Source organism: Myotis daubentonii, chromosome 21 (genome assembly GCF_963259705.1).
Source record: "Myotis daubentonii chromosome 21, mMyoDau2.1, whole genome shotgun sequence".
Classification (NCBI taxonomy): Eukaryota; Metazoa; Chordata; class Mammalia; order Chiroptera; family Vespertilionidae; genus Myotis; species Myotis daubentonii.
In genome coordinates, this window is record NC_081860.1 from 18,340,012 (window position 1) to 18,352,369 (window position 12,358).

Sequence of the window (12,358 nt, forward strand, 5' to 3'; positions counted from 1 at the left end):
CCCCCACGACCGGCCCCAGGCGACACCTAGTGACCCAAGGGGCCCCTTCTCTCCTAGTGTTTCTACAGCCCCACTCTTGTCATGTCACATCTTGGGCCACCGGGTGTCTCCCTTTTCAATGAGCCAAAGCTGCCCCGGCCAGGCTCCCCCATTGCTTGATTCCCCAGATTGGAGGCTAGATTTTCTGGTTCCACTGCTCATTCACAACCGCTAGGAGCGGGTGGAGACGGGGGAGGAAGTCCGGAGGCCAGAGGCTGTGAGAGCCTCTTTCTGGGTCCATGGGAGGACGTCCTGCCCAGACGGGGACCTGGTCATGTCACCCCGACCCCCCACCTGCCCAGTGTGGCTCCAACCGACTGAGCCACACCAAATGGCTTTCTTTTTACTTAACATGGTGTTTTCATGGATCAGGGGTATAACATTTTAGTGGAATCATTGATAATAAAGCAGATGCCTGTGAATGTGGTATTTAAGGCTCCCTCTTCTTTCCCCGTTGTTCCAGTGGCCCCACATGGCCCAGTGTAGGCCAGAAAGCCAACAGCAGAAGCACTGCCCCCATAGCATAAAATGGTACATTTTCCTTATCATGATTCACATCAGGACCAACATAAAAAGCAATATTTGATTAGGACAATTGGAGTCTCCACTATCAGTACCTGGTTAAACACTCCTAGTTACATATGGACGGTTTATTTCAAAGACTACCCCAGAATAAAACGTGTGTAACATATATATGATGTCCTTCAAGTAAGTTACTGACTATAGTGTACACCTCTACGGATCTATAGACTCATTACCCTAGAACTCCAATTCCTGCGCAAACACGATCCTCTGCTGCCCTCCTGTGGCCGCTTTGAGGAATAACACTGTGTCTCTGTCCGCGGTGCTGAAGCTCCGGGCGGAACTCCCTGGTTCTGCTTCCAAACCAGGCGGAGCCAGGTCCGACGGGAGGACAAATGCTTGCCTGCCTCGCTGTCTCTGATAGAGAGACTTCCCTTCTACCCAGGACTCAGGACACTCACGGGCACTGACCCCAGAGCTGCCCCTTCAGAGGGTGTGGAGGAAAGGGGGGTCCGGTCACCGCCTCCCAGCTCCCCAGCTCCCCAAGGAAAACCTCTCCTCCGACCTGGCAGGTCCCCTCAGGCACGTGGTCGCCCTCTCCATTCTGTTGGCTAGCTTAGCCTTCCCCCCAACTGCCTTAGAACTGAGCCCAGCAGCCCCAATTCTAACGAGCCGCTTCTGTGGAGGGTTCCTTTTTAGATGGGAAATGAAATTCGATGAGGTCTGAGGTAGAAGAGCCATAGGCTGGGAGTCACTTAACAAAAGATTGCGCGTTGGGGGGGGGGGGGGAGTGGGGATGGCCAATCAGGGGAAAAGGAGATACGTAAAACTTTAGACAATAAATAAGAGGGGGGGGGGGGAGAGTGCATTCCCACGTGAGGAATGTGAACCTCTGTCCCTGGGACGATGGAGGGCTGGGAGCCCAGGCCTGGGGGTGGGCCACCTGAGGCTCTCAGAAGCGCTCCTTGAACCCCAGCTCCCAGCTCAGGTGTTCCCACATCCACCCAGAACTCCCAGAGCACCTCGGGCCCAGGTGAAATCCGCCAGTGGGGCTATTGTTTTCTGCTGGTCTCAGCTGACTCATGAGGAGCCCTGAGTAATCGGGCTGATGAGGCCCAGGCAGGGGCCCTGTGGGCGTCGGGAGGTGGGCTCTCTCGCCCATGGCTGGAGGGTAGCTTCCCGGGTCCCACCCGCCGGGCCCCCACGGCCCCCCAGGCCTCGAGTCGGAAGCCCACGTGTCCCCAGGTGGCTCAGCACCTCCGGTGAGTACCTCTGGGGGGTGGGAGGTGAATGAAAGGTTTGCACAATGACGTGCTTGCTCACGTTTGAAATGGCGTCCCCCACCCCCAACCCCCCACCGCCAGGATCTGGTGGGAATCCCGGGTCTGAGGCCTCGGTTTGACTCCATGACGAGATGGAAGTGCGTTGGACGCTTTCTGACAGGAGAAAGCAGATGGCATCTTTGGAGTATCGGCATGCCTCGATTTGTTGAATGTATTGTTTCCAGGTTGCAATGTTTAGGCTTTATCTTAATCCCCAGCTTTTCCTCCAACTTCTGTTTCCATTTCAACGTGAGCAACCTCGCTTCCTTTTGATGGAACTGGAACGTTCTCCGGGACGGGGTACTCAGCCGTGTGTGTGTGTGTGTGTGTGTGTGTGTGTGTACAGAAGGTTTACGTGAAATAGTGTAAACATACATGAACCAGAATTCTCACTATGACTAAGGGGGGGAAAGTGGCTGAAGTAAAATCTGATACCTTTTGGAGGGCGAATAGGAGGAGATTGGACAGTTGCCAGTTTTATTTTAAATATGCTTTTATTGATCTGAGACAGAGGAAAGGAGAGGGAAAGATAAACATTGATGTGAGAGAAAAACATCAATCAGCTGACGTGTGTGCCCTGACCAGGAATCGAACCCTGACCTTGTGGTTCACAGGTCAACACTCAATCACTGAGCCACGCCGGATGGGCTCTGTGTTGCTGTTTGGATTCCTGATTATAAGAAACAGAATAAAGCCCTGGCCAGGCAGCTCTGTTGGTTAGAGCCTCATCCCCATACCCCAAGGTTGAGGGTTTGATCCCCACTCAGGGCACAGACAAGAATCAGCCAATGGATACATCAATCAGTGGAACAACAAATTGATGTTTCTCTCTCTCTCTCCTCCTTTCCTCTCTCTCTCTCTCTCTCTCTCTCTCTCTCTCTCTCTCTCTCTCTAATTCAATCAATAAATTTTTTTAAACTTCTTAATGTGCTAGAGGTTGAAGGGAGAAAAACTTAAGGCAACTGATTCGTTTGAACTTGACATTAATGTTTAGCCTTCCTATTCAATAGCATTTCAAGGTTGGCAGCGTCTTTACCCATCACCTCAGCAATACTATTTTTTTTTTTTTTTAGAGTTTAAGCTGGAGCAATACTATTTTTTAATTGATGGGGAAACTGAGGCCCAATGCTAAGTTGTTTGTTCAGGAGTATGATGGCTAACTAGGGAAACCGTCAGAGCCAGCTCAGGGAGCGTGGTAGGGGCATCCCAGTAGCAGGACTAAGGGGCGCAGTGTGGGTGCGGTAGGAATTATATGGGGGGCAGTAGAGGTAGGGACACGGGGCGGCGCAGAGCCTCCACGTCATAATGAGGGGGTGCTCTGAGGGTTATGGCAAGATGGGGTGAAGACATCACAGAGGGGGGCTATGGGGTGCAGTGTGGGGTGGGCAGGGTGCTGGGGCACAGGACAGGAAGATGCAGGGGTCCCCCACAGAGAATAGGGGGCTGCAGCAGCCAGCTCAGGGTGCAGGGTGGGATGAAGGGCCCAGTGCAGGGTGCAGCATGGGTTATAATGGGGCTTGCACTGGGAGGGGCGGGTCATGTGATGCAGAGCGGAGGCGTCATAATTGGGGGGACTATAGGGGGCCATCTCGCATGGGGAGCTCAGCAGGGAACAGTGTGGGGGTAGGCGGGGGAGGGGGAGGCAGAGGGTGGAAAAGCGCGGGGGTCCCACAGGGGAGAGCAGGCTTTTGGGGAAAGCGCAGGGTGGGTGGGGAAGGCATCACAGGCTGAAGGGCGCAGTGCGGGGTGCAGCAGCAGTTATAATGGGGGCCTGTGAGGAGCGGGACACAACACAGGGAGGGGGAGGGGGGCAGAGAGCAGAGGCATCAAATGGGGTGCTGTGAGGTGCGGCGCTGGATGGGGATTGGCGACATTACAAGGGAGCGCTATGGGGTGCAGCCCCGGGTGGGTGGGGTGGGGCACAGGGCAGGGGGGGCAATGAGGGCCAGAGGGAACCACAGCTATGCAGTCTCTGGGACCTCCCTTTGCAGGGCTGGGCGGGAGGAGGTGCAGAACCCAGAGTCGTGACTTCAGTCCCTCCAGGGACGGAATGATCGCCGCCCTGGCCTGCCTGGCTGCTTTTGTGGGTTTTTTATTCCGGGTCGAATTTTTGGTCGTGTTCACAGGGCTTTAGCTGGGACTTCAGCCCCACAGAGGCGCAAAGTGTTATTTCTAGAATGGCCACCGGAGGGCAGCAGAGGATCATTTTTGCGCGGCAATGTGCTGACAGCGTCCTTTGAGGTCCAGTGTAAGAAGAACCAGCTGTACCGGTTAATAACGCGGATGTGTCATCAAAGAAAACACGACAATTTCAAGAGAAACATCAGAAGTGCTTTGTTCAAAGTAATGTCCATCCCTAGGTCCACATTTCCCCCATCTTTCAGGGAATTTGTGGAGACCGTCCAATAGAACTTTTCGTGTTTTGAGGCAAACCATTCAGAGAACGCATTTTCCACTTCTTTGTACGTTTTGAAGTGCCGCTCAGAAAGTGCGTGTGCCATCGATCAGAACAAGTGGTCATCTGAAGGAACAAGGTCTGGTGAATACGGCGGGTGGGTTAATACTTCCCAGGGAAGATCTTTTAATGTGTCTTTAACTGGTTTTGAAGTGTGTGATGGTGCGTCATCACGAAGCAAAATTACTTTGCCATGTCTTCTGGCCCATTCGGTTGTTTCACGATCAAACCGTGGTTGAAATTGACCTGGACGTTCTTTGTCTATCACATCGAAATCATTACTTTAAAAGCGCTTGTAAACCAGCGTTCACAAGTATCTTGAGATGAAGCATGTTCACTATAAGATTTCCAAAGTATACGATAACTTTCAGCAGCACTTTTCTTCAAAATAATGTAATGGATTAAATCTTCCTGCAAATGCTCTTTATCTGACATGAAGTTTGACATTTTTTAAGCGTAAAAATATCTATGATGTTAACACCTTCAGAAAATTTGACATGAATTTTTGAAGCTTGTTGTCAACACAACAAAATAGCATACATTTCAAATCACATATATATCAGGATATGTGTAACCCCGTCTATTGAAAAAAAAATCAGCATTATCACCTGGTACACCTAGAAGGATGTTCACCTTCTGGTTTTGTGAAAAACCCTCCTCTATCAGTTTATTTCACATGTAGTTACTGAGCCTGGCTTGTGATCTTTGCTAGATTCTGAAATTCAAAGGGAATAAGCACTAGATTTCCCTATAAAAGTGACCCTCTGGCCAGAGCCTGTTTGGCTCGGTGGATGGAGCGTCGGCTTGTGGACTGAAGGGTCCCAGGTTCGATTCCGGTCGGGGGCATGTACCTGGGTTGCAGGCACATCCCCAGTGGGAGATGTGCAGGAGGCAGCTGATCGATGTTTCTCTCTCATCGATGTTTCTAACTATCTCTCTTCCTTCCTCTCTGTAAAAAATCAATAAAATATATATTATTTTAAAAAGTGACCCTCTGGCTAGGGAAACTGACATGCAAACCCTAGTTTCTCACAGGTGCGATGCCCATACAAAGTGCGGGTAGAACGGAAGATTTATGTCCCATAGGGCAGCTGGGAATGGTTTCCAATATATACATGGTTACACTTAATTTTAATCCTCACCCAAGGATATTTTTCCATTGATTTTTTAAAGTATACTTTTATTAATTTCAGACAGGAAGGAGGAGGAAGAGAGAGAGAGATAGAAACTTCAATAATGAAAGAGAATCAATCGGCTGCAACCTGCACACCCCGAACTGGGAATAAAGTCAACAACCCGGGAATGTACCCTTGGCCAGAATCAAACCAGGAATCGAACCCAGAATCCTTCAGTCTTCAGGACGCTGCTCTATCCACTGAGCAAAACTGGCTAGGGCTCCATTGATTTTTATAGAAAATGGACGAGAGAGGGAAAGACAGAGATTATCAAATATCACATCGATTGGTTGCCCCATCAATTGGTTGCTCTGAACCCGGGCCTTGTTCGGGAAGGAGCCTGCAACCCAGGTATGTGCAACCCCTTGACCTGAATTGAACCCGCGGCCCTTTAGTCTTCAAGCAAGTGCTCTATCCACTGAGCAAACCGGCTAGGCCTCCTGTTTACCTTTATAAAAGTGAATGGAATCAGTATCTGGTGTTTCTCAGTGGTTAGAGCATCAGCCTGCCAGACAGACACAGCTCTCCTGTTAAGGAGGCCACCGAGGAACACCTTAGGCAGGTGGGCGGGGAACCTCAGTGCAGGAGTCTCTGGGGCCTCCCATTACAAGACTGGGGCGGGAAGAGGCGCAGAACCCAGAGTGGTGACTTCAGTCCCGCCAGGGACGGAATGATTGCCGCCCTGGCCTGCCTGGCTGATTTGCAGGGTAGAATTTTTGGTCGTGGTCACGGGGCTTTAGCTGGGGGTTCAGCACCTTGGACAGAGGCGCAAGGTGTTGTTTCCCAGAATGGCCACAAGAGGGCAGAAAAGGATCATTTTTGCGCGGTGATGTGCTGACAGCGTCCTTCCAAGTCTCCTGTAAGAAGTATGTGGATCCCTAGACGTGTGCAGTACAGTGAGTCACTCACTTGAAGGATAGTGCCTATATGTTCTACATGTTTTATTCCTGCGTAGGATCTAAAATAAATTATCCGGATGCCACCGGAAGTTTGTAAGTAGGCACTGGGGGTGTATGAGCATATACGCACATAAACGGCTACACCTTTTACTGTGTTTGTTAAAAATGTCTCCAACGGTCATATCAAGCAGGGTGACGGGTGACCTTAAAGGGCACCTCTGCCCAGCAGTTCCGCGGGCCTCCTTTGCTGGTCTGGGGACGGGGGAGGTGCAGAACCCCGCATGGCAGACAGTTGTAATCCCAGTGCCAGTGCCCTGAAAAACCCGGGCAATAGGGGGCGACCATGTGCCTCAGGGGACCTGCCAAGTAGGAGGAGAGGTTTCCCTGGAGGAGCAGGTGAGCTGGGAGGCGGTGACTGGATGCCCCCCCGCCTTGCCTCCACACGCTCCAAAGGGGCAGCTCTGCAGTCAGTGCGCGTGAGTGTCCCGAGAACCTGGGTGACAGGGAAGTCTCCCTATCGGAGACAACGAGGCAGGCAAGCATTTGTCCTCCCCTTGGACTTGGCTCCGCCTGGTTTGGAAGCAGAAGCAGGGATTTCTGCCTGGAATTAAGATCAGTAACGTAAACAGAGACAAAGCGGCGGCTCTCCTGAGAGGCTTGTGTGAGGAAATGTTGACTGAGACACGATTCTCTTCACAAATTCAGATCCAGGGGCTGTGAGCCCATTCTTCCAGAGGGTGTTGGTGCCTTCCCCACCCCCAAATCTTCTTACTCTACCCCCTTTTCTCTAGCAGAGTTTCCTAACCTGAAGTGTTAGGAGATGACATAGATGTGCACCTTCTGGTTTTGTGAAAGACCTTTCCTCCTCCATCAGTTTATTTCACATGGAGTTACTGAGTCTGGCTTGTGATCTTTGCTAGATTCTGGGATTTTCTGAGGGAATGAGCACTAAATTCTCCTTATAAAAGTGACCTTTTGGCTAGGGAAACTGACAGGCAAACCCTAGATTCTCGCAGGTGCGATTCCACAGAAATGCCCATGTAAAGTGCGGGTAGGAGGGAAAGTTTATGTACCGTTAGGATGGCTGGGAATGGTTTCCAATATATATATGGTTACACTTAATTTTAATCCTCACCCAGGATGTTTTTCCATGGATTTTTTTAAAGGATACTTTTATTGCTTTCAGAGAGGAAGGAAGAGGGAGAGAGAGAGAAATAGAAACTTCAATGATGAAAGAGAATCATTGATCGGCTGCCTCCTGCACACCCCCTACTGGGGATCAAGTCACCAATCCGGGCACGTGCCCTTGCTCAGAATGAAACCAGGGATCAAACCCGGGATCCTTCAGTCTGCAGGCCGACAATCTATCCACTGAGCCCAAAAGGCCAGGGCTCCATTGATTTTTACAGAGAATGGACGAGAGAGGAAAGACAGAGAGAATATCAAATATCACATCGATTGGTTGCCCCATCGATTGGTTGCTCCGAACCCGGGCCTTGTCCAGGAAGGAGCCTGCAACCCAGGTATGTGCAACCCCTTGACCTGAATCGAACCCACGGCCCTTTAGTCTTCAAGTAAGCGTCCTATTCACTAAGCAAACCAGCTAGGCCTCCTGTTTACCTTTATAAAAGTGAATGGAATCAGTATCTGGTGTTTCTCAGTGGTTAGAGCATCAGCCTGCCAGACAGACACTCACCGCTCTCTAATTAACGAGGGCACCGAGGAACACCTTATGCAGAGTGGGCGGGGAACCTCAGTGCAGGAGTCTCTGGGGCCTCCCATTACAAGACTGGGGCGGGAAGAGGCGCAGAACCCAGAGTGGTGACTTCAGCCCCTCCAGGGACGGAATGATTGCCGCCCTGGCCTGCCTGGCTGATTTGCGGGGTAGAATTTTTGGTCGTGGTCACGGGGCTTTAGCTGGGGGTTCAGCACCTTGGACAGAGGTGCAAGGTGTTGTTTCCCAGAATGGCCACAGGAGGGCAGCAAAGGATCATTTTTGCGCGGTGATGTGCTGACAGTGTCCTTCCAAGTCTCCTGTAAGAAGTATGTGGATCCCTAGACGTGTGCAGTATAGTGAGTCACTTACTTGAAGGACAGTGCATATATGTTCTACATGTTTTATTCCTGCGTAGGATCTAAAATAAATTATCCGGATGCCACCGGAAGTTTGTAAGTAGGCACAGGGAGTGCATGAGCATATACACACATAAACGGCTACACCTTTCCCTGTGTCTGTTAAAAATGTCTCCAACGGTCATATCAGGCAGGGTGGCCAGGTCACGTTAAATAGCACCTCTGCCCAGCAGTTCACGGGCCTCCTTTGCTGGTCTGGGGATGGGGGAGGTGCAGAACCCCGCCTTGCTTTGTTTGTGCACGGTTCTTTGTTTTGGTTTATTTTCTGGGTAGAATTCTTGGTGAGGATCGCACTGGAGACAGTTGTAATCCCAGTGCCCTGAAAAGCCCGGGAAATAGGGGGCAAGCATATGCCTCAGGGGACCTGCCAAGTAGGAGGAGAGGTTTTCCTGGAGGAGCAGGTAGCTGGGAGGCGGTGACTGGATGCCCGCCCCCCACCTTGCCTCCACACGCTTCAAAGGGGCAGCTCTGCCGTCAGTGCCCGTGAGTGTCCCGAGAACCTGGGTGACAACGAGGCAGGCAAGCATTTGTCCTCCCGTCAGACTTGGCTCCGCCTGGTTTGGAAGCAGAAACAGGGTTTTCTGCCTGGAATTGAGATCAGTAACGTAGACAGAGACAAAGCGGCGGCTCTCCTGAGAGGCTTGTGTGAGGAAATGTTGACTGGGACACGATTCTATTCAGGAATTCAGTTCCAGGGGGTGTGAGCCCATTCTTTCCGGCTGTATTAGTGACTTGCCCACCCAACCCCAACTGTTCTTACTGTACCCCCTTTTCTCTAGCATAGTTTTCCAACCTGGAGTGTTAAAGAGATGACATCGGACGTTCACCTTTTGTTTTTGTGAAAGACCCTTATTTCTTTTAAAAAATATATTTAATTAATTTTTTACAGAGAGGAAGGGAGAGGGATAGAGAGTCAGAAACATGGATGAGAGAAAGACATCGATCAGCTGGCTCCTGCGCACCCCCTACTGGGATGTGCCCGCAACCAAGGTACATGCCCTTGTGCGGAATCGAACCTGGGACCCATCAAGTCCTCAGGCTGAGGCTCTATCCACTGAGCCAAACCAGTTAGGACAGGACCCTACTTCCTTCACCAGTTTATTTCACATGTAGTTAATCGAGCCTGGCTTGTGATCTTTGCTGGAGTCTGGGAATTCATAAGTGAAAAAGCACTAGTTTCTCCTTATAAAAGTGACATTTTGGCTAGGGAAACTGGCATGCAAACCCTAGTTTCTCACAGGTGCAATGCCACAGAAATGCCCATACAAAGTGCAGATAGGAGGAAATGCTTATGTCCCGTTAGGGTGGCTGGGAATGGTTGCAAATATGTACATGGTTATATTTTATTTTAATCTTTACCCGAGGGCCTTTTCCCACCGATGTATAGAGAGAATGGAAGAGAGAGGGACAGAGAGAAATATCAAATATCGATGTGAGAGAAACACTTTGATTGGTTACCCCAGTACAAGCCCAGACCCAGGACCCAGCCAGAGAGGACCCTGCAACCCAGGTATGTGCCCTTGACCTAAGTCAAACCCGCGGCCCTTTAGTCCTCAAGCCAGTGCTCTATCCACTGAGCCAACCAGCTAGGTCTCAAATTTACTTTTTAAAAAGTGAATGGAATCAGTAGCTGGTGTCGCTAAGTGGTTAGAGCATCAGCTTGCCAGACAGACACTCACCCCTCTCCAGTTAACGAAGGCACCAAGGAACACCTTATGCAGAGTGGGCGGGGCACGTTCCTGGGAACCTCAGTGCAGCAGTCACTGGGGCCTCCCATTACAAGACTGGGGCGGGAAGAGGCGCAGAACCCAGAGTGGTGACTTCAGTCTCTCCAGGGACGGAATGATTGCCGCCCGGGCCTGCCTGGCTGATTTGTGGGGTAGAATTTTTGGTCTTGGTCACGGGACTTTAGCTGGGACGACAGCACCACGGACAGAGGCGCAAGGTGTTGTTTCCCAGAATGGCCACAGGAGGGCAGCAGAGGATTATTTTTGCGCGATGATGTGCTGATAGCGTCCTTCCAAGTCTCCTGTAAGAAGTATGTGGATCCGTAGACGTGTGCCATATAATGAGTCACTTACTTGAAAGACAGTGCATATATGTTCTACATGTTTTATTCCTGCGTAGGATCTAAAATAAATTATCCGGATGCCACCGGAATTTTGGAATTAGGCACTGCTAGTGTATGAGTATATACACACATAAAACAGCTACACCTTTCCCTGTGTCTGTTAAAAATGTCTCCAACGGTCATATCAGGCAAGTTGGCCGGGTCACCTTATGGGGAACCTCCGCCCAGCAGTTCCGGGGGCCTTCCTTTGCAGGGCTGGGGACGGGGGGGGGGCGGTGTGCAGAACCCCGCCTTGCTGTGTTTGTGCAGGGTTCTCTCCCTCTCCCTCTCTCTCTCTCTCTTTCTCTCTCTCTCTCTCTTTTGGTTTGTTTTATTTTGTGGGTAGAATTCTTGGTGAGGATCGCATGGGCGACAGTTGCAATTACCGTGCCCTGAAAAGCCAGGGCAGTAGGGGGCAAGCATGTGCCTCAGGGGACCTGCCAAGTGGAGGAGCGGTTTCCCTAGAGGAGCAGGTGAGCTGGCAGGCGGTGACTGGATCCCCCCTTTCCTCCACACCCTCCAAAGGGGCAGCTCTGGGGTCAGTGCCCGTGAGTATCCTGAGAACCTGGGTGACAGGGAAGTCTCCCTATCAGAGACAACGAGTCAGGCAAGCATTTGTCCTCCTGTCGGATTTGGCTCCGCCTGGTTTGGAAGCAGAAGCAGGGATTTTCGCCTGGAATTAAGATCAGTAACGTAGACAGAGACAAAGCGGCGGCTCTCCTGAGAGGCTTGTGTGAGGAAATGTTGACTGGGACACGATTCTCTTCAGGAATTCAGTTCCAGGGGGTGTGAGCCCATTCTTCCAGACTGTGTTAGTGCCTCCCCCCCCAAATCTTCTTACTGGACCCCCTATTCTCTAGCGGAGTTTCCCAACCTGGAGTGTTAAGAGATGACATAGGATGGCCACCTTCTGATTTTGTGAACGACCCTTCCTCCTCCATCAGTTTATTTCACATGTAGTTACTGAGCCTGGCTTGTGATCTTTGCTAGATTCTGGGATTTCCTAAGGGAATAAGCACTAGATTCTCCTTATAAAAGTGACCTTTTGGCTAGGGAAACTGACAGGCAAACCCTAGTGTCTCGCAGGTGCGATTCCACAGAAATGCCCATGTAAAGTGCGGGTAGGAGGGAAAGTTTATGTACCGTTAGGATGGCTGGGAATGCATTCGAATATATATATGGTTACACTTAATTTTAATCCTCACCCAAGGATATTTTTCCATGGATTTTTTTAAAGGATACTTTTATTGCTTTCAGAGAGGAAGGAAGAGGGAGAGAGAGAGATAGAAACTTCAATGATGAAAGAGAATCATTGATCGGCTGCCACCTGCACACCCCCTACTGGGGACCAAGCGAACAACCCTGGCCAGAATCAAACCAGGGGGGTCGAACCCGGGACCCTTCAGTCCACAGGCCGACCCTCTACCCACTGAGCCAAACCGGCTAGGGCTCCATTGATTTTTAGAGAGAATGGACGAGAGAGGGAAAGACAGAGAGAATATCAAATATCACACCGATTGGTTGCCCCATGCACAAGCCCGGACCCGGGCCTTGGCCCGGAAGGAGCCTGCAACCCAGGTATGTGCCCTTGACCTGAATCGAACCCGCGGCCCTTTAGTCCTCTAGCCAGCGCTCTATCCACTGAGCCAACCGGCTAGGTCTCAAATTTACCTTTTTAAAAGTGAACGGAATCAGTAGCTGGT